Genomic DNA, 23,050 nt, shown 5'->3' with positions numbered 1-23,050 from the left:
GATATTTTCATTATTCCATCATAAACATAAACAAAATATAACATGTGTAATATACGAGAACACCTATTACATAAGCTACTGTTGTTAATATAATAAGAAAACGAGTAAACCAGTAATAAATGATTTTGAGAGCGTCACATCTAGGGCTGTACAAAAAGCTCGTGGCTCGGAGCTCGCTCGGATTTAGCTCGAAAAAAGCTCGCTCGACATGGCTCGGTTTGAAAATGAGCCGAGCCGGCTCAGCTTGGTTAGAAAGTGAGCCTAGCTCCGCTCGGCTCGTGGCGAGCCAAATTGGCTCGGTTTGGCTCGCTTGGTAGCTCGGCTCGGCTTAACTCGAATTATTTTACTTATAATATATTGTATTTTTATATACATATAATATATTACAAAAAAAGTGATTATTATTTACATGTATTTAGGCTTGTAGTTTGATATCTACGACATATTTAAAGGTTGTTTGCCGTGCTAATGAACAAATATTGTATTTACTTGAAATATAAAACTTATTTTGCGTTGTTGAACGTGATTTTGGCTTGTAGTGTATTAGGTTTAACTTATTTTGAATATGTTCTTTTGAAATATTGAATAATATTTTAGAATACTGAATTTTGAGAGCTACGTATTAACTTTTATTATTAAAATCGAGCCAAACCAAGCCGAGCCGAGACAGCTCGGTTTAAAACCAAGCCGAGCCCGAGTTTAGATTTTCAGCTCGGTTTCAAATCCAAGCCGAGCCGAGCCAGCTCGGTTTATAATCGAGCCGAGCCCGAGCTTGCCCTAGCTCGGTTCGGCTCGGCTCACGATGAACCCTAGTCACATCCGAATTGATGGGTACATGTCATGTATAATAAAGATAATCGAGGATCACCATCACCTAAACCCTAGAACTAGAAGGAACTTGAAGCTTCTTGTCGTATATCTAACAATTCCTTTATGACATTTGTAGTACCTTTTTCTTTCAATATGTCTTGCGATAAACTGTTTTTTTAACAACAAACTTCTTTTAATCCATGTCGCATGTGGAATTTGAATCCAATATCTCCTTCTCTCAAACCCAGATGTTTAAAAGCTTTGTCTTTAACAATGGACCACCCCCATTGGTCATCTTACCATAAACTTAAACACCATATATTTATTTGGTGAAATGCTATAATGTTTTTATAATTTAACCGATCACTAAAACGATTTTCTTAACAATTCACTTGCCCTACACGTTGTAGAAACCTGATCATGTTATTAGTAAGTTAAACATAATATATATAATTAATTTAAAATACAATATAAAACTAATTTATTTTTTAGTATAAATAAAATATCAACTCTAAAGAAACAATGGATCGTCAAATATAACACAATATTCAGAAATACAACACAATACCGAGGAATAAAGACACAGTGAATCACAAAAAACACACAATCACGCAACTAAAAAAAGACACAATGCCAAATAATAAGACACAATGATATATCTAAAAAAAAATTTAAAATCTTCAAGGTAAAAATCCAAAAGCTGAAAACCTGAAATCTAAGATCGTACAGTTTGACGAGACAGTTCCAACAATGCTAGAATGAGCTCAATCGGAGTTCGTTTGATACACTTCCTAAGACTTCTTGTTTTAGAACAATGTATTAAAACATTCCCAAAGTATAAATTCGTAAATGGATAAGTAATCAGATATCAGAAGAAAAAGAAGGATCTGAATCCAGTCCAACCACACCGCAGGGTTTAACAATTAGATTAACTTAATTTATTTATCATAGTTGAATTATATTTTAACTAGGTTACAACCCCGTGTATTACACGGGTTGAATAAATGTAATTTTATATATTAAATAATAAAAAGTTATATATTTATAAACCTCGTATATTGTACGGGTTAAATAAATGTAATTTTATATATCAAATAAAAAAAAGTATATCTTTAAAAACCATGTGTATTACACAGATTAAATAAATGTAATTTTGTATACTAAATACTAAAAACGACGTATCTTTAAAAAACCCATCTATAATCGGGTTGAATAAATCTACCAAATAAAAAAATTACATCCTTAAAAACCCTGTATATACACATGTTGAATAAATCTAAAAAAGAGTTATATCTTTAAAAACCATGTGTATTACACAGATTAAATAAACGTAATTTTGTATATTAAATACTAAAAACGTCGTATCTTTAAAAAAACCCATGTATAGTCGGGTTGAAACATCTACCAAATAATAAAAAAAAATTATATCCTTAAAAAACCATGTGTATTACACGTGTTGAATAAATCTAATTTTACATAGCAAATGATAAAAAGTTATATCTTTAAAAACTTTGCAATTTACACGGGTTATATAAATGTAACTTTGAATAGTAAATAATAAAAAAAAAATATTTTTAAAAACCTAGCATTTTACACGAGTTGAATAAATATAATTTCGTACACCAAATAATAAAAAAAAAAGTTATATTTTTAATAAATTAGGATAAATTTAATATTAATTTATTATTTATATATTTAATATAAGATAAGTACGAAAGAGAGGTATTTGTTTTAAAAATATATTAAATTAACAATTTAGATTTGAGGATAATATTTTATTAAAATATGATAGGATTTAATATTAATTTATTATTTATTTATTTAATTAATATAAGATAAGTATAGATTTAAGAATACTTTCAATTAGTGACACGTGTCCAAAAGTTGGTTTTTTTTATTATAGTAGACAGATTATTATAGATGATATATTAGATTATTATTATTGTTATATCAAACTAATATTGTTAATATATAATCTTTATCTTTTATCTTTATTATTATTATTTAATGTTATTTATTTATTTATTTAATTATTTTGTTAATGATAAGCCGTAAAAAGTTTTTTAGTATTGTTTACTTTTTATTATTGTTATTATTATTATTATTATTATTATTATTATTATTATTATTATTATTATTATATCTTTTATATAGTAAATGAAAATCTTTTATAAAAAAAGGTGTATCTAAATTTTTAAGCTGTAAAAAGTTTTTTAGTATTGTTTACTTTTTATTATTGTTGTTGTTGTTGTTGTTGTTCTTATTATTATTATTATTATTATTATTATTATTATTATTATTATTATTATTATTATTATTATTATTATTATTATTATTATTATTATTATTATTATTTTCTTTTATATAGTAAATGAATTTTATAAAAAAGGTGTATCCTTATCTAAATTTTTGTTTAAAATTATTTATATAAAAACAAATATTTATTCTTATCTAATTTTTAGTTTAAAATTATTATTGTTATTTAACATAGATAAATAGAAAAATAAGGTGAGAAAGCATGAGGAAGTGAAACGTGTCAAAAAAGATTTTTGTTTATAGGAAGATTTTTATTCCATTATTATAATATTATTTTGTATAAGATTACATTGAAACATCTATAGTTAATTTATTATCAATTTTTATAAGATTACGTTGAAACTATTACCACTTTTTCATTCTATTAATATAATATTTTTATTATCAACAAACTAGTTTTTATGAATTATGATATATTACCTTAATAAGATCAAGATAACATCAACAAAATATTAAATTTGTTATTATCGATTCCTTCTTATCTATGGATGGGAAAATCAAAGAAAGGCCCTTAGAATGTGCCATGTGTACCACAGTTGGTTTCTTTTATTATATGTATAGATTTGTTGTTGTAATTTAAGACCAACTAGTCTTGTGGGCATGGGGAGCACCTCGGGGCGTTGAGGTGGCTTCGGTCCTGCTGAGGAACACTGCCCCTTCCCCCCCCCCCCTCCACATCCATTCGGTGAACTTGGGAATCCTCCCCGATGATCATTTTTTAATGTTATTTTTAATTTGACCGTTGTACAATAGCTATATTATAAAAAAGTCATTTTTTTATTTTAAACTCTATATATATCTGGCTTTTATACCAAAAAACTTACCATACTCTTCATTTTTTATATATTCTTCTCCTTCATCTATATTTATAAAAAAAAAAAAAATTGCCATGAGTTCTTCATCATAAGAGGAAAACGCTGCAAATTTTTTTCTTAGCACAATGATTTAGACGACGAAATTTATTGTCGAGACGGAAGAAGATGGCGAAGACGAAGGAACTTCACAACCAAAAACAAGGGCCGTTGTGTTAAATAGAGATCAAGAAGTTATATTATTTTTTTACAATTTATATTTTTTAAATTAATTGGTGTTAGAAATTTTTTTATTTATTTTTAGGATTGTTTTGTATAATTTATTAAAGTTATTTTTCAAAATTTATTTAAGGTGTACATGATCGTTTGGTGGGTGACTATTTTGCTGAAAATTGTGTGTACACTGACGAACAATTTAGGCGTTGGTTTCAAATGAGTCCCCGATTGTTCATACGGATTGCCAATGATTAAGCTAACTATGATGAACTTTTCACATTACGCTATGATGCTAGAGGAAAAAGGGGTTTTACTACGTCTCAAAAATGCATTCTACACTTCGTCAATTAGCGTATGGCACTACTAGTGATTCATGAGATGAATATTTTAGGATGTCTGCTGGAATGAGTCGGGAGTGTTTGTATGAATTTTCCAAAGGTATCGTTAACCTGTATAGCAAAGTGTATTTGTGTAGACCAACGAAGAAGGAAATTGAAAAGCTTTACCCATTCCATGAAGAAAAACAATGATTTCCTTGCATGCTAGAAGATATTGGATGTACGCATTGGCCATGGCATATTTGCCCTAATGCATGGCGCGGTTAATTTATGTGTGGTGATATTTATGGGTTTGGTGTGATAAAGTCATGATGGGGGATAATACAACCAACTCGTGCATGGGAACCAAAAATATTGAGATACATCATGTAGGCTTGTACAATACTACATAACATGATTATTGAAGACGATGGCCGAGCAATATGCGAATACGATCCGAATGACATTGATGAGAATGTTGTGTCGGGGTTGATGAGGAGCAACAAGACTCAAATACGTGGGTGTTACGCAATGAGTATGTGCATGCAAGGGCGTAGCTTAAGAGGGGCCGGGAGGGGCGCCCGACCCCCCGAACTTTTCGCTCAGTAGTGTTATATATGTAGTTTTCGTATAGAAATTTTTGGGTATATACGTTTTCGACCCCCCGGTTCTATAGAATTTTTTGGGTATATACGTTTTCGACCCCCCCGTTTTCATGGTCAAGCTTCGCCACTGTGTGCATGGAAACCTACTTGCGGATTTAATCGACCATATCTAGAATAACTTCCATGTCGATTCCGTTGATGACGAGAAGTGGTGTTCGTATGCTTAGGCAAAATTTCTTTTATGTATTTAGTATGTAATTTGTGTTTATTTTTTATTTGTAGTTTTCTAAATTTTTTATGCAATTTTTAAATTTCTTAAAAATATTTTGTATATATTACAAATAAAAGAGTAAATTGCCAAAATTGTCCCTGAGGTTTGAGCATGTTTGTTAGTTTCATTGAAAACAACTTTTTATACCATATTGGCCTTCACTTTTGAGACTTTTTGCCATTTTCATCCAAACGTCTAATTTGCTTTGTTTTTTCTATCAAACAACATTTAGATGAAAATGACAAAAAAATCCCGAATACAATTTTGTCAAAAGTTAGACATTTGAATGAAAATGACAAAAAAATCCCAAATGGTACAAAAAAGTTCTTTTGAATGACACTGTCAAATATGCTCAAACCTTAGGGACAATTTTGGAAATTTACTCTAAATAAAATGGATTAAACCAATAAAAAATGCTATTTTTAAAAAAATACATTAAATAAAAATATAAAAGATAGAAGGAGGAAGAAGGGGAACCACGCCCATGTTTGGGGGAGGATGGTGAGCTAGAAGGGAAGGGTGATTTAGCGCTGATGTGGACTTGGGGAAGAAGGGGGAAGGCATGACCGCACCTCATAACCTACATAGCTGGTTCAGTTTGATTAAAACCTTTAGTTTTAATGTTATTTTATCTAAATTTTAATAAAGGATTTCAATTAATGTCATGGGTAGAGATACAATAGAAAGTTAATTTGGCTAAGAAGGCTAGGAAGTGATCTTGACCATCCATTTAGTTAATTAAGGGCTAAGATTAAATGATGGAAATTGAAGGGCAGAAAAGAGGCGCGTGAGTTTGTTTAGGGCATTCTAGTAAATCCAAGGCAATAATTTCTCTCTCCTCCAATTCCTCCCCCCCATTTTTAAACCTTAATAAATCTTTCATACGACATTATTTTTTTATAAAAATTGCACCGAAAAAACGAGTGTTTTTTTATCTTTAAAACGAGTATACTATTGCTATATTTTCAAAAAAAATTAAAAACCCAGTTGCGTAAAACGCAATAGAAAAACCCCGAGTTACGTAAAACACAATGAAAAAAAAACCTAAAAAATGACATTTTTCTAACACGCAATGCATCAACAACACAAAGAAATGTCTTATTTGTAAAACGCAATGGCCAGAAAACACAAAGAAATGTCTTATTTCTAAAATGCAATAGCCTAAAAACTCAAAAGAAAATATACTTTCTAAAACGCAATGGACTAAAAACACATAAAAATGTGTTTTACCTAAAACGCAATGCATCAAAAACACAAACAAGTGTCATATTTCTAAAATGCAATGGCAAGAAAACACTTAAAATGTCTGTTTTCTAAAACGCAATGGACTGAAAACACATAAAAATGTGTTTTACCTAAAACTCAATGCACCAAAAACACAAAGAAATGTCTTATTTGTAAAACGCAATGGCCAGAAAACACTTAAAAATGACTCATTCTAAAACGCAATTGCCTAAAAAACAAAAGAAAGTGTTCTCTGTAAAACGCAATGGACTAAAAACACCTAAACAAGTGTTTTACCTAAAACGCAATGCACAAAAACACTTCAAGAATGTGTTTTTCTAAAACGCAATGGCCAGAAAACACTTAAAAGTGTTTTAGTTCTAAAACACAATTGCCTAAAAACGCCAAAGAAAGTGTTCATTGAACCATGACAATAGTTTTGTCTGTGCTGTAAACTATCTGAACTAGCTCAACCCCAGCCAGGGGGCTCTGCCCCTTGGACCCCGCCAGGGGCTGCCGCCCCTGGGACCCCGCTACCCCCCGCCAAGATCGTAAAACGCAATGACTAAATCAAAAACCCAGATCGTAAAAATGAAATTAAAGAATTTCTTACTTGGACCGAAGTGATTTCTTCAACAATTGATGAATTTTGAATGACTGAAACACTTATCAGCGCTCGAATCAAACGGATCGAGTGATTATCTTCAAAATCACCGAACGAGATTTTGTATGAAATTAAACTGGGTTTTCTTCAAAAAAGCTGAAGAACACGTTGATCGAGTGTTTGAATCATTGATTGGTGATGAAAATCGCACTATAATGTAATGATTACTGGGTTTTGAAAATGGTGGGTTTTGAAGTTACTGGGTTTTGAAAAGGAAGAAGAAAGGGTTGGATTGACTAAAATACCATTGTTTTCTTTATTTTAAATGATGCCACATGTCCTAATCCTATTGCTTCCTACACTTACTAGCCAAAATAAACTTTCTATTTGATCCTTTCCCTTAATGTCATGCTATTATTAATAATATTATTAATCTATATCTATACTATATAATAAAAGAAACCATTTTGTGGACACTTGTCATCATATTAGGCCATGTCTTATGGATAATTATTATTTTAGTTTAATCTCTTCTAATAAATTATAGATAATTCTCCTACTAAATATTATTTAGTTTAATTTTTATTTTTATATTTATCTATTTACTTCAAATTCAAACTTAGTTATCTAATTTGATATTAGAGTAAATTACTATTTTGGCCCCTGTGGTTATATCACTTTTACCCTTTTAGCCCAAAAAGAAATTTTTTAACATCTGAGCCCTCAACGTCTTTTTTCTAACCCTTTTGGACCCCAACGTCTTTTTTTCTAACTCTTTTGGCCCCTAAAATTAAATGGATGGGGATAGAACAAATTGTTTATCACGAAAACCAAACTTTGTATTAATATATGAAATATTTTTATTTTCATTACTAAAAAAATTATTATATCAATTTTATTACAAAATTTATGAATCAATTTGTCGGAATTGGTACCAACATTTTATCACTCAAATAGATGCTAATTTGCTTCTTGAATAACATATCTTCTTTTCAATAACCAATCTTCACAATCACCATATCAATCGCGTATCGAGTATTATCCATTAGTATATTGAAAGATATGACTTTTTTTATTATTGGTATATAAAATTAGATTTATTAAACCCGTGTAATACACGTGGTGTTTTAAAGATATACCTTTTTTATTATTTACTATACAAAATTACATTTATTCGACCCGTGTAATACATGAGGTTTTTTAAGATATAACTTTTTATTATTTGATATATAAAATTAGATTTATTCAATTTCTACAATACACAGGGTTTTTTTAAGGATATATATATTTTTTATTATTTGGTATTGAAAATTACATTTATTCAACCCGTGTAATACACATATTTTTAAAGATGTAACTTTTTTTTTATTATTTGGTATATAAAATTACATTTATTCAACTCGTGTAATAAATGAGGTTTTTTAAAAATGTATTATTTTATTATTTGGTAGACAATATTACATTTATTCAACCCGTGTAATACACGTGATTTTAAAGATATAACCTTTTTATTTGGTATATAAAATTATATTTATTCAACCCGTACAATATGGTTCTTATAGATATAACTTTTTATTATTTAATATATAAAATTAAATTTATTCAACCCGTGCAATAAAGGAGGTTTTTAAAGATATATTGTTTTATTATTTAGTATATAAAATTCATTTATTCGACCCGTGTAATATACGGGGTTATAACCTAGTCTCTAATATATAATATTATTAAATAATATATTAATAAATTGCTAAATGTAGTTATCGATAATTTAACAAATATATAATAATAAATGGCTAGATATAGTTGCCGATAATTTTAAAAATATATATATATATATATATATACTTTTAAATTAAATTAACTTAATTTATTTATACTAGTTAAATTATCTTTTAATTACTTAATTTATTTAATAGTTAAATTATCTTTTAATTTGTTGTTGTAATTTAAGATCAACAAAAAAATTTAAGTTATGTCTTATTGTTGTAGAAGATATTTATATAGTTTTTTGAGTTTACATCTGATCACTACTGAGATAAACTAATGGGATGAGTTTGATCTATTTTAGTTATTAACAATAACAAATATATAATTTAAAGTAATAACTACGGGTATCCCTCGCGTGATGCGACGGGAATTCAGTTCTACACAGTATTGTTTGTTTCGTTATGGTACTTGTACGATACAGACACTCAGTATAGCAACCAAAGGAAAAAAACCAAATAAATGAAGTCGTTAAACATCATAGTATAAAAATTCTGTGATCATTTTAAAAAAGTTAAACTTTACTATTCTATGCACAAAAAACAAAACAACGTATTAAAGTGATATCATTAATAAAATTTGTGCTCAAGCTAATATTCAAGATTTAGTAGTATTAGCATATTCTTCATATGTAGCCTTTCATTTCAAATTATTTATAATTTAAGTTGTGTAAATTGTAATAATACAATAATTTCTACAAAAAGTACAAAAAAGTGTTGACGTTTGTGGTTGAGGATTCGTGTTCAACACGGGTCCTTTAAAACAGACTCCACGCCTCTACTTAAGACAACACGTCTGTCTCCTAGGGCACAACAACCGAAGCGGTTGTACTGCCGAGAAGGCCACGCGCCCAAGGTTACATCAGTAAAATTCTAGTGTTTAAACTTGTTGAAGAAAAAGCATCATGGTTATCATGATTTACCCAAATCATTTACCACATATTATGATTAGCCTGACACGTTGTCAAAGAATGTCATAGGAATGGACTATGATGTATTTAAACACCCTTTTATACTTTAGGGGGTATATATAACCAACCATATATACTAGCTTATACATATATGACATGCCCCTATAGTAACCACCCTTATGCAAATGAATTAGTTATTCTATTGAACTTAGATATTGGGATCTCCAGTCAACTAAGTTAGGTTTCCATCATACACCCTCTTTCCATGGGCTTTACTCTCATTCCACAACTTGATCTCTCATCCACCCTTAGGTTGTGGGATCCAAAATTTACTTTTGAATTTCTCTAAGTCAGTACAAATAACTTTGAAGTTGAGATCACTTGTCATGATGTGTTCTTAACTCGTAAGTTAATGTTGGCTATTATCAATATGTAAAACCGTAACCTCATGTCTCAGTTTGAATCTAATATTTGTCTTTGAAGTATACACAAATCGTTTAATGCACACACATTTCTATTATGTATTATGACCTTTGTGTCCTCCACTTAATCAGATGTTCGTAATTATAGATTGGATTACAAAAAAATCATTATTGCTAAAATTCTTAGATTTACATGCAAGAAACCCACCATGTTAAAGTGTTATTTGATAACATCCAATGGGGTAATGAAAGGTTCTTCCTTTTCTACACATTTTTTAGAAAACTTCTCACAAAACCATTTCTATATATCCTTAGAGGGTTAGTTCTTAAATGGCTTATCCCTCACTTTTCTTGCCATTTGATCAATATTTTTGTAACTTCACTTATAAAGAAATTTAGACACCTTTGACTAAATAAGATCAACCTCTACATTAGCTCACAAAAGCTTCCGAGCTGACCAAAGCAACACATGCCATTGTCATAAGTTTATCACCAACTTAGAATGATTTTAAGTTACCATCTAGAATGAACCTAGACAAGAGTTCTCCTCATTAGCTTTTAGAACAAGTTTTCTTCATTAGTTACATTTCTTTTCCTTATAATGAATGAAAATTCTCCCTCAATTTGTCTATACACAAATTCTTTTTCTGTTCATACGCATTGAATGTCTGAAATTAATTAGTCTCCTCAAGCACCATAATTAACCTAGTACTAGTCTAGCATGCGTTAGACTACAATACTTTAGTATGTGAACAAAAATGCATCTTTCTGATTCTTCACAACCCTAAGGATATCACAATATCACTTTGCAACATTCATCCCTTAGTTTACAGAAAATTATGAGACTTGTTCACAATCCTAAAACATCAATATATAGTATATAGGAAAGTCTCACAAGTTATTGTATATAGCACATAGCTAACTACTATCATTCAATTAAGGAACATAATTTGCTTGCCTTTAATCTCCAACCCTTTACTATTAACTCATATGGACTGAAACATAAGTCATAATCTAAGTCACTTTGTTGAATAGATTTATCACTAACAACATGAATGTTACTCGTTTACAATCACTATTCTGTATGACATAGAGTCAACTAAAGAAAATAACTTATAATACAACATATGTAAATAAATTGATTCAAACCATAGTGTTCAACAAGAGCTTTAACCGCGTCTTCTTGTATGGTTCGTTGTCTCGTCTTCAACCAACTTTTGAATCATGTCTTCTTCTATGATCCACTGCGTAGGCTTCAATGAGATCTTGAACCACATCTTCTTGTACAATAATTTGCTACAAAAAGAACAAACAAGTGTTGATGATTGTGGCTCTTCAACATGAGTCCCTTAAAACAGATTTCACGCCACTACCTAAGACAATGCATCTGTCTCCCAAGACACAATAGCTAAAGCAGTATATACTTCCAGAGAAGGCCACGCTCCCCAAGTTACATCTGGTAAAATTCTAGTGTTGAAACTTGTAGAAGAAACAAGGATGCGAAGGTGGTGTAGTGTGTAGAGAGTGCCCCACTCTATTTAGTTACCCAACATGTGGTCTTCAAATGTTTATAGGTCTTCAAGTAATCACCTCTTCTCTAACAACTCTTCAAGAATATATAATAACCTCTTCTCTCACAACTCTTCAAGAATATATAATGTATTTTTTAATATTTTTCCATCTCATTCAAACTAGGCACAAAGCCAACTAGAAAAGGAAGAAGAAGATGATAAACAAAAGGGAATTCATAGAATAGAAACCAAGTTATACGTTTAGTTAGAGACATAAACTCTGATAAAAACTAATTAAGTGACAGAGTTAAATGCTCGAATAGTCCCTGTGGTTTGTCAAAATAACACATATAGTCCCTAACATTTGGAAATTACACTCATGCTCCCTATGGTTTTATACTTTGTTACTCGGATAGTCGCTACATTGGATGACTGTTAAGTTTTTTGGTTAAGTCCAAGTAAAATTACAAAAATACCCTTGTTTACAAAAAAAATATAAATATAAATATAAATAAATACAGCCTAACCCAACCCAACCCAACCCACCACACCCCCCTCACATCTCTCCCTCACAAGAGCTGTGAGATCCTTGAGTTTGCAGATGTGTGATGCCCGTGATGATTTAGTTTCGTCGAAAACCCTAATGATCTTCTGCATCAAAAGGTTGTTTTCTGGAACTTCAACTGCCATTGTGGATACTAATGGAGAGTGATTCTGAAATTTTTGGAATTGATTTGGTTTCTAAATCACATGGAACAATTATCCTTGTGTACATGGGAAATAGGAAAGTAAGCAACATGAGAAGATGATCGGAAATGGAGGTCTAAGAAAGAAGGTGGGTTTTGGTGGAAGCCGGGATACGATGGGGTTGTATTTTAGTTATTTATTTATTTATTTATTAGGATATGTGTTTATGAATTATATTTCTTATTATAATTATTATTTGTTAATGGTAAGGGTATTTTTGTCATTTTAGTTATACTTAACTAGAAAACTTAATGGACATCCAGTGTAGGGACTATCTGAGTAACAAAGTGTAAAACCATAGGGAGCATGAATGTAATTTCCAAAAGTTGGGGACTATATGTGTTATTTTGACAAACCACGGGGACTATTCGGAAATTTTACTCTAAGTGACATGATAAAAACTCTACTCAAGAGTTTATCACCATATATTAAAGAGTCTTGTTACTAATTTTATTAATTAATTTTCATTCACACTATCCAAATTTTCCAACATGGGATTGGGGAAAGGTGTTTGGGTTTTAATTGTTTTTTGTTCTTGAAGGGGTATGGTCCCAGATCTCGCGTCAGCACGACCGCGAGTGACCATTACCCTTATCAAAAACCCCCACCAGCAAGAACTTATCTGTGTCCGTGCGGGCATGCGCGAACACAGATGACGAATCCAATCTGTCAAAAGATGGGAAAATAAAGATAGGCATAAGCGATGCGGCCTGGCACCGCATCCTATGAATATCTCCTTACCTGGTTTATGAAAATGGGTGTACGCATAGCGGTGCGGCCTCGCACCGCATCCTGTGAACATTTTCATCAATACAAGGGATCTGGACAACAGCAACAGTCACCACAAGTGGCGATGCGGCCTGGCACCGCATCCCACAAACTTAGCCAGAGTGAGAACGCGGGAACAATAGTAGTTACCGCAGGCAGCGATGCGGCGTGGCACCGCATCCTGCCGATAAGGCAAGTGGGACTGACACCACATAGCAAGTGGCACCACTGGCAGTCGCCTGTCAGTCTATACGTAAGCAACAGACTGACACTGCAGTAGGACGTAGCTTCACCCCCATAACCGACAAGCCTGACACACCTGCATAAGGGCGGCACGTCGTCAGTCTGTCCCCTCCTCCACTCCTCGGCTATAAATACCAACCCCAAACCAAGTTTGAGGGATCTCTTCACAACTCTCTCACTACTACTACCACTACCACTACCACTACCACTACCACTACCACTACCACTACCACTACCACTACCACTACCACTACCACTACCACTACCACTACCACTACCACTACCACTACCACTACCACTACCACTACCACTACCACTACCACTACCACTACCACTACCACTACCACTACCACTACCACTACCACTACCACTACCACTACTACCACTACTACCACTACTACCACTACTACCACTACTACCACTACTACCACTACTACCACTACTACCACTACTACCACTACTACCACTACTACCACTACTACCACTACTACCACTACTACTACTACTACTACTATCACACTTTGCTTCCCAAACAAATTACTGATTCTCACGATGGAGAGTGGTAACAAGGAGCACCCCCCACCCTATTCTCCTTGTTACGAGTCACGGCTTGTTTCTGCACAATTAATGAGGATGATTCCTCATACGGGCCCCATAGCAGGGGCCCAATACATAGCCGCTTGGCCCCTCATGGCGAAAACAGGCGGCAATCCACAACCCACCGCGGCTCCGGCATCCATAGCCGGCTGGGACCACAGTCCCATCATGAAGGGTATGGCCGTACCGATCTGGACGACCATACACATTGCGGGGAGTCCCATGCTACTAGAAGTAGACCGGGAGGACGCAATTATGTTCCTCCCACTGAACCCCGCAATACATACCTTCGCGCTGCAAAGCGCCACCAAAACCAACCCTACAGGCCAAAATTGGCGGCCGAAAACTCCAAGTTCGTCCGAGAAATCGCCCACGCCGATGTTACCACAACTAAATTCCCATTTAACATTGGGAAATACAATGGGTCATCCGACCCGGACGACCACATGAACATCTTCACCGGCGCCGGGTGCAACGACAAGTGGGACGAGCCCACTTGATGTCATTTTCCCCCAGACCCTCACGGGTCTGGCGAGGGCTTGGTTCGATTCTTTGCCAGTGGGATCACTGGCCTCATTTGAGGACTTGTAAGCAAAGTTCCTCGCACATTTTAGCCAGCAACGACATCACGAACGTGATTCTATGGACGTCATGAACATCTGGCGCGGAGACAACGAATCTCTCGAGTCGTTTGTCATCCATTACAACAAAGAGTACTTGGAGATAGGCGGCGTTGCAGACCAAATGGCACGCAACCATTTTATTCGAGCCGTCAAGGACGAAGAAATGGTTATGACCATCTCCGGCAAGGAAGGCTTGCCAAAGAAATGGGAAGACGTCATGGCTGTGGTCAAGACGTACGCCCATACTCAGCGGTCTCTCAAGCCGCACGTCACAAAGGCACAGCCCCAAGCGGAAGTCCAGTCCTCTCGCCAAGACCCCAAGCGCAATCGAGACACGTGGAATCGCGGCAGCGATCCTAAACCATATGTCCCGCGTAATCACCAGCCCGACGCAAGGGCAACAATCAATGCCCAACGCGAAAACCGGGCATCAAAGAAGGAATCTTGGGACCGTAACTGGACCGAGATTAACCAGTCGCCAAGCGACGTCCTCCTCACGGACGCCCAATTCCTGCGACCGGCCTAACCGATGAAGTCCACGAAGAACCAGGATCTCATACTTTACTATGAGTATCATAAGGACTCGGGCCACACAACAAACAACTGCATCAGTCTCCGACTGGAGTCCAACTGGAGATTGAACGAGCCCTTAAAGAGGGGAAGCTGCAACATCTGCTGCCAGCCGCGCAAAAACAAACCAAGCGCATCACCCCCCACAACGAGGGCACCTCCACGGGTAAGAGGACCATGTATGTGGCCTCAACCCACATGATCAATGGATGAAAAGGAAGGCCGCGCAAGGCGGCAAGAAGACCGGACAACGATTGGAAAGACGAGCAAGTTGTCTTTCCAAAAGTCTGAGGCGGACCGCGCGATAGGAGCGCCGTCGTTATCACAGGCTACCTGGCTCACTACTGCACTGAGCGACAGTTCATCGACCCGGGCAGTACATCTGACATTATTTACGAGCAGTGCTTCAACCAATTCGATCAAGAAGACAAGAATCGGTTGCAGCCAGTAGACTACCCTTTGGCCGGATTTGCGGGGGAAACCATATTCCCCCTGGGCCAAATCACTTTTCCTGTGCGCCTCACCAACGGAAGGCACACACGAACGGAGGAGGTAAACTTCATGGTTTTACCTCACACCTCCAAATACGACGTCGTTATCGGGAGAGAGTCCCAAGGAGACTTCAACATGATTACGTCCGTACCCCACTCTGCTGTCGGTTTCCCAACCAAAACGGGGGTCGCGATAATCTACGCATGCAGAGAGGTCATGTCGTCGGACGAGCTGCGTCCGACCAAGATAGCAAGGCCCACCCCCAACACCCAACCAGAAAAATGGGTTCTTAACGCAAGGCACCCTGAACAAACGGTCACGTTGGGCCACGACTTGTCCCACAGCATCAAAGCACGCCTGAAGCAGCTCCTCTTCAGGAACCAGGATATTTTTGCGTGGACACCCGCAGACATGACAGGGGCGCCACACAAAATTGCACAACATTTCTTGAATACCTTGCCAGGTATCAAGCCGGTGATCCAAGGCCAACGCCACCTTGAATCTGCAAAGAACGAGGCGATGCATGAGTAGGTCCAAGAACTGCTCTCCGCAGGCATCCTGCGGGAAGTCAAGTACCAGACTTGGTTATCCAACCAAGTCATGGTAGAAAAACCAACCGGGGGCTGGCGCATGTGCGTCGATTATAAAGATCTGAACAAAGCTTGCCCCAAGGATTGTTACGCACTTCCGGAGATCGACGAGAAAGTCGATAACCTCGCACCATTTCGATGGAAGTGTTTCCTCGATTGTTACAAAGGCTATCACCAGGTACAGATGGCAATCGAAGAAGAAGATAAAACGGCATTCCGCACACCTACTGGGAATTACTGTTATACAAAAATGTTGTTCGGGTTGCGCAACGCGGGTGCAACCTATCAAAAGTTGATGAACGACACTTTTCGCGGTCAAATCAGCAAAAGTGTCGAAATCTATATGGACGACCTGGTCGTCATGAGCATGGAAGAGGATACCATGCTCGCCGATATTGAAAAAACATTCCAAACTCTGCGAAGCGTCAATATGAAGCTCAATCCAGGGAAATGCTCATTTGGAATGGAGGAAGGCAAGTTCCTTGGATTCATCATCACCAAAGATGGATTCAGGGTTAATCCGGAAAAAGTTCAGGCGATCGAGCACATACCATCGCCTTCCACGATGAAAGAAATGCAACGAATAGCCCGCAGGCTAGCCGCAGTGAATAGATTCTTAGCCAATCATGCAGCTAAGTCTTATCCTTTCATCAAGACCCTGCGGAATTGCTTAAAAAAGGAGCAATTCCAATGGACCGCAGAGGCCGAAAGCGCTTTCCGGGAGATGAAAGAGTGTTTGATACAACTCCCAACTCTAACCGCACCACGCAAGAAAGAACCACTTATCTTGTACCTATCTGCCGCGGACAACGCGGTAGGCGCGGAACTCATAGTGGAGCGAGAGGGAGTTCAAACACCCGTCTACTATATCAGCAAAATGCTCAACGACCCAGAGACAAGATACTGCATCATGGAGAAGTTGGTACTGGCACTAGTGCACGCATCGAGACGGTTGCGATGTTACTTTGCAAACCACGTCATCACGATGTTAACCAACTACAAGATCGGCCCAATCCTATCAAAACCCGATATCTCTGGGAGATTAGCAAAATGGGCAATTGAGCTGGGCGCACACACGCTGAACTATAAGTCGCGCCCCACAATCAAAGGCCAAGTTCTGGATGATTTCATTGCCGAAGTACCGGCAAATCGCATCCAGCAATGCGAAGAAGAACAAAACCCTACACCACCACCATCCTCCTCAGAAACCTGGGCACTATATACTGATGGTGCATCCAACGAGGATGGTGCAGGTGCGGGTCTGCGACTTGTCAGCCCCGATGGCCAAGAGCTTACCTATGCAATCCGCCTCGATTTCAAAAGCACAAATAACGAGGCAGAGTATGAGGCTCTACTGGCAGGGCTACGTCTGGCAGTCAAACTCGACGTCCAACATTTGGAAGCACACGTCGACTCATTATTAGTTGCAGGGCAGGTACGCGGCGACTATGCCGTAAAAGGGGATATCATGATCCTCTACCTCGAATATGCCTTTCAACTGAAATCAAAATTCACTTCCTTCAATATCCGCCATATCAACAGAAGTGAAAACAAACCTGCGATGCCCTCTCAAAACTCGCATCCACCAGCTTTCAACACCTGGCAAAGGAGATACGCATTGAGATTCTGCAAAATCCCTCAGTACCCCTGCGCCAAGTCAATGTTAGCCAGTACGGTACAACATCCTGGATGACACCAATCATTGCATACTTGCAATCAGGTGTTACTCCCGAAAGCAAGGCAGAGGCACGTAAGTTGCAATATAAAGCGTGTCATTATCAAATGGGAGACGGTATCTTATACCATAAATCATACCTGGGGCCACTCCTACGATGCGTCGACCCCCAAGATGCCACATACCTTATCAGAGAGATACACGAGGGAATCTGTGGCATACACGTGGGCCCACGCATGGTGGTGGCCAAGATTATGAACGCCGGGTACTACTGGCCCGGCATGCACCTGGATGCGGTCAAAGTCTTGCGCAAGTGTTTCAATTGTCAGCGGCATGCTCCCAAGACCTTGCGCCCCAAGAATAACCTGATCCCCGTCACTACCGCATGGTCATTCCAAAAATGGTGGGACCATTTCCAGACGCAGTAGGTGCGGTGAAATTTGTCATAGTGGCTGTTGATTACTTCACAAAATGGGTAGAGGCAAAACCACTCGCCTCAACCACCACTATGATAACAAGGAAATTCGTCTGGGAACATATTATCTGCCGTTTCGGTCTATCGATGTGCATCGTTACTGACAACGGCACCAACTTCGCTACCGACGACTTTCAAAAATGGCTAAAGGAACTACACATTGAACACATATTCTCCTCAGTGGCGCATCCACAAGGGAATGGCCAAGTCGAGAGTATCAATAAAAGTTTAGTCGAAGGCATCAAAGCACGGTTGGGAAAGACCAGACGCGGCTGGGTCGATTAACTCCCAAGTATCTTATGGGCTCACATGACAAGCCCAAAAAAAAGCCACGGTGAGACACCCTTCAGCCTGGTCTATGGCTCAGAAGCGGTGATCCCTGCGGAAGTAGGTCTCTCCTCACCCCGAATGTTGGCTATCAGCAAGATAGACAACAGTGAGGAACGCAGGCTTGACTTGGACCTCCTAGAAGAAAGGCGTGAAAACGCTGCCATCAACGAGGCCAAGTACAAAACCAAGCTTGAAAAGTACTACAACTCACGCGTCCGCGTTTGTACTTTTAACCCGGGAGACTACGTCCTTCACGATAACGAAGCATCTAACGCTGAGCGCCCAGGGAAACTCGCCCCCAGGTGGGAAGGACCCTACCTCATCCAAGAGGTCCTAGGCAAAGGCGCGTATAAATAACAAACGTTAGAAGGCGAACCTATCGCACGCACATGGAATGCACAACAGCTTCGACGCTGTTACATGTAAGCCATGTTTTTAAATTTTCCATGTAACCTATCGGGCCACAGGCCATTTGCAAATAAATAAATAAACGATTCAATGCAATATTGTTTATTACTACTATTACAAATGTGTGTTCCACTTTGCGGTATCCGTAAAAACAGATTGGCAAAATCTTCATTCGCGATACCCACACAAAGTGGTGACCACATACAAATATTGTAATAGGCCAGCAAAGGCAAACCATCAAATGTCTATCCGGCTGGATATGCACATACGGGTTTCACAAAACCTACACAATTCCTAAACCCTAAGGGGATAAAAACAGGAATTGACTAATGCTCATACGACAAAGGTATAAAGTATACTCAACCGCGCTTTACAGCCGGTAGAGTCCTTCATACTTGCATATCAACTAGACATGCAAAAGGCACATTCAGACTTAGTGCTATTCACAATAACATTAACTCATATACGTTCAAACATGCAAGTAGTAAAAACACTTGTAGAAATTGAACAAAAACGGTTAAACTTTGTATTCCAAAAATTTCTACACCTACGCAGTGCACAAGAGATTTACATAAAGTTCTACCATTTACATCAAGCAAACAAAAAAGGGCACGCAGGCCAACCTAGTCCTTCTTTGTACCGCTGGGACCCGCGCCACTACCAGCGGTCTCTTCCTTTTCCTCTCCACGATCACCATACAACAACCGCAAGCGCTCCACATAGTCTTCCACGTCCAAGCATTTATCAACTTCCTCAAGGGCGGAAATGGACAAGTCATTATACGCTGCGACAACAACAGCGACACGCGCTTCAGTATCCACGCCATGGAACCCAGACCTTTCATCAGTAAATTTGTCTTGAGATAAAAGGTTCATATGGCTGATACATCGGTTGTAGCCAGCTTTAAAACCAGCCTCCCGCGCACGCTGCTTAATCTCCTCTACAGCAGCTGCGTTCACAGGTGCGTCAAGGATGGCTCCAACAATCTGCAAAACACATGCAATAAGGTTATCACAGGCAAATCTAAACGAAAGCAAAGGCACCAGATACTTACATGCCTAATACCGTGATCACGCATCCAATCGCGATCTGCCTTAAGTTGATCAAATGAAGACACCAGGCTATCTCTACCCTCGGCAGCCTCCCTTGCCCACGCTTCGGCTTCGGCCGCGCGGGCAGTGACTTCCGCAAGAATGGTCACCCGGCTCTGCACTTCAGCCTTTCAACAAGGAAAACACAAGTATACAAAGATAATCAATCATACTTGTGAAACAAATATACAAATTCAAGAGCAAAAGCAACACATACCTGGAGGCCCTCAACAGTCTTGTTTAAGTTGGTGCGGTCAGCATTTGCCTCTTCAAGAGCCTTGGCAGCGCGGACCTCCGCCTCCTTGGCCTCTTTGGCAACCCCCTCAGCTGCCGCCTTCTCCTTCATCAAAGCAGCGTTCGCTGCTTTAAGATTAGTGACCTCCTGGCGAACACGAAACAACTTTTCATTCTGTTTTGCCCAAGATTCTTTCCAGCTCTTGCGCTCATCAGAAAGTGTTTCTTTCCAACTCTTGCGCTCATCAGAAAGCAACTTGGCAAGAGTATGAACCTGTTTAACGCCGGCAGTTGCAGCCCACTCCTCAGTCTGCTTATACTGCTCAAAAGCAGCCTTCTCCCTTTTGAGATGCTCCGCACCCTCACGAGCAGCTTTCACCAACTCTTCAGCCTCAGACCGCAAGCGAGCAGTTTCCTCATCCTTGCGCCTGAGCACCATGTAGTCTTCCATAATGGCATTCGCCATTATGGAACTCCCGACAAGCATGGACGAGAGTTGGTTGATCCGTTGCTCACGAGACAGGCCGTGGGCACGAAATACCTCAAAAGGAGTGCCCAAACCACTCAAAATATCCCTGCACGTGGAGGGATCAGTGGAAATATCATCCCCATGCATAACATTCCAAGGGGTCGGTGATAGTTCATACTCTGGTCTTCCGCGTAGGTGCGGTAATAGAACTCCAGTTCAGACTCATCAGGCTGAATGGAGGCTCTTCAACACCCGCACCACCAGGAGCAGAATCGGATGCCTTCTCGGCAGCAGGGGACTTTTGCTTTTCAGCAGTAGCAAACTTAAAGTTCCCAAGATCCCCCAGAAAGATCAGATTATCAGAAGAGTCCACCGTATCAAAGATTTGCTCCAGAGTCTTCTTCCCAAGATCCTCCTCTTGCACCGAAGGCTCTGTAACCACTTTAGCAGAGGGGTTTATTGTAAAGCCTTTGTCCACCCCTGCATTCGCAGCCGCGTCATACGTAGGGGAAGGAGGAGTATCAAACAAGGAGAAACCTTCATCTTGCAGTTCTGCGAACAAAGCAAAAATAACTATCAATTACAAGTCCAATGACAAACACTTGTAAGGTGATAAGTCACTTACCAGCCTCAACCGCAGGCTTCGTCTGTGGGACACCAGTTGTCCGTTTCGTTTGCAACCGCGGACGCTTCTTCTCACCGGCACCAGCAGCCTTCTCTTCTGTGTTTCTCTTCCTCTTTTCATCAGCAGGCTTGGAACCCGCGGAGGATCCACCTGCAGCCGCACCACCACCTGGAACACCCAAACCCTCAAGGGTGTCAGACACTACCACGTAATCGGTGTATCTGCGGAAACGAGAACAAGAGATACCTGCCGCTTGCGGCACCAAAGGAGGAACAACAGCAGGCTCATGTTTTTTCCTATGTCGACCCCGCACAATTTTCTCCACATGCTTCTTCCTCACATGCTTCTTCCTCACATGCTTCTTGGGGGCACTTTTCACCTCAAAATCTCCTAGAGCCCCAAGATTACCTGCGTGTAAATCATCAAACAAGCAGATCAGAAATATGAACTTTACAAAGCAAGTAAGAAAATTATAGACTATACCTTTGCCTTGTGGCAGGGGTGCCTTCATCGCATCGCGATCAGGGATGGGGAAGTTGTCGCGGATGGTCAGGTTAAAACCTTCTTCACCCTCCGCACACGCCAGTATCTCAACGTTGCCCTAGAAGTCCGGATCAAATATCCTCCACAGGGCAGCATCCTCTGATAAAACACTTGCATATCAGTAACACAAAAAGGGAAGTAAGGAAACCGCACAAGATGAAAAGTACCTACCACCACTTTTCTCCCGCACAACGGGCCTTGCCTTCCTACTCGGCCTGGTCAGCATCATCCGCAGCACCCACAACTGCGAGTTGTCCAACTTCTTGAACTCAATGGTCCGCAGCTGTGGGAACCAGTTCACTGTATCAGCCGCGGCAACCTCAATGCTTTCCGCTAAGATCGTCTCGTTCACATTGCGAAAAGTCATCCTGGCAACAATCGCAACAGCCTTAACGTAAAAGAATCTGGTTTTACACTTCGTGATACCCTTGAGAGGGTTCATCAGCTTGGGGCTACCATAACGCTGACCAAAAGAAAAGAAACCAGTATTCACTGTCAACTGGTAAAACCGCCGGAAGTTTTCAACAGTAAGCTCTATTCCGAGAGCACGAAAGGTATACTCAAAATTCTGAATCCGGATCATGCCAAATGGACTCAGTTGGGAGATATGGAGCTTGTAATGCTCCAAAATCTCAGCAACAAACACAGTCAATGGTAACTCACCGAAGAAATCGGCCCACATGGTGACATAACCGGCCGGAGCATCGGCACCGGTGTCACCTTCCTGTGGGTGAATAACCCCATACTCGTGGGGCATTTGAATACAGGTCATCAGGGTGTCAAACTGA

Source organism: Helianthus annuus, chromosome 2, assembly GCF_002127325.2.
Source record: "Helianthus annuus cultivar XRQ/B chromosome 2, HanXRQr2.0-SUNRISE, whole genome shotgun sequence".
Lineage (NCBI taxonomy): Eukaryota > Viridiplantae > Streptophyta > Magnoliopsida > Asterales > Asteraceae > Helianthus > Helianthus annuus.
The sequence above is the reverse complement of the archived record's forward strand: the minus strand, read 5'-3'. Positions refer to the sequence as shown.